The sequence below is a fragment of the Oncorhynchus gorbuscha genome, unplaced genomic scaffold (assembly GCF_021184085.1).
Source record: "Oncorhynchus gorbuscha isolate QuinsamMale2020 ecotype Even-year unplaced genomic scaffold, OgorEven_v1.0 Un_scaffold_1697, whole genome shotgun sequence".
Lineage (NCBI taxonomy): Eukaryota > Metazoa > Chordata > Actinopteri > Salmoniformes > Salmonidae > Oncorhynchus > Oncorhynchus gorbuscha.
The window spans coordinates 10,001-10,743 of record NW_025746399.1 but is presented as its reverse complement, the minus strand read 5'-3'; positions in this window follow the sequence as shown (position 1 = coordinate 10,743).

The following is a 743-nucleotide window of genomic DNA, read 5'->3' as shown; positions in this document are numbered from 1 at the left end:
ATCTCTCTCTCTCTATCCATCTCTCTCTCTCTCTATCCATCTCTCTATCCATCTCTCTCTCTCTATCCATCTCTCTCTCTCTATCCATCTCTCTCTCTATCCATCTCTCTCTCTATCCATCTCTCCATCTCTCTCTCTATCCATCTCTCTCTCTCTCTATCCATCTCTCTCTCTCTATCCATCTCTCTCTCTCTCTATCCATCTCTCTATCCATCTCTCTCTCTATCCATCTCTTTCTCTCTCTATCCATCTCTCTATCCATCTCTCTCTCTCTATCCATCTCTCTCTCCATCTCTCTCTCTATCCATCTCTCTATCCATCTCTCTCTATCCATCTCTCTCTCTCTATCCATCTCTCTATCCATCTCTCTCTCTCTATCCATCTCTCTCTCTATCCATCTCTCTATCCATCTCTCTATCCATCTCTCTCTATCCATCTCTCTCTCTATCCATCTCTCTCTCTCTCTATCCATCTCTCTATCCATCTCTCTCTCCATCTCTCTATCCATCTCTCTCTCTCTCTATCCATCTCTCTCTCTATCCATCTCTCTATCCATCTCTCTCTCTATCCATCTCTCTCTCTATCCATCTCTCTCTATCCATCTCTCTCTCTCTCTATCCATCTCTCTATCCATCTCTCTCTATCCATCTCTCTCCATCTATCCATCTCTATCCATCTCTCTCTCTATCCATCTCTCTCTCTATCCATCTCTCTATCCATCTCTCTCTCTCCATCCATCTCTC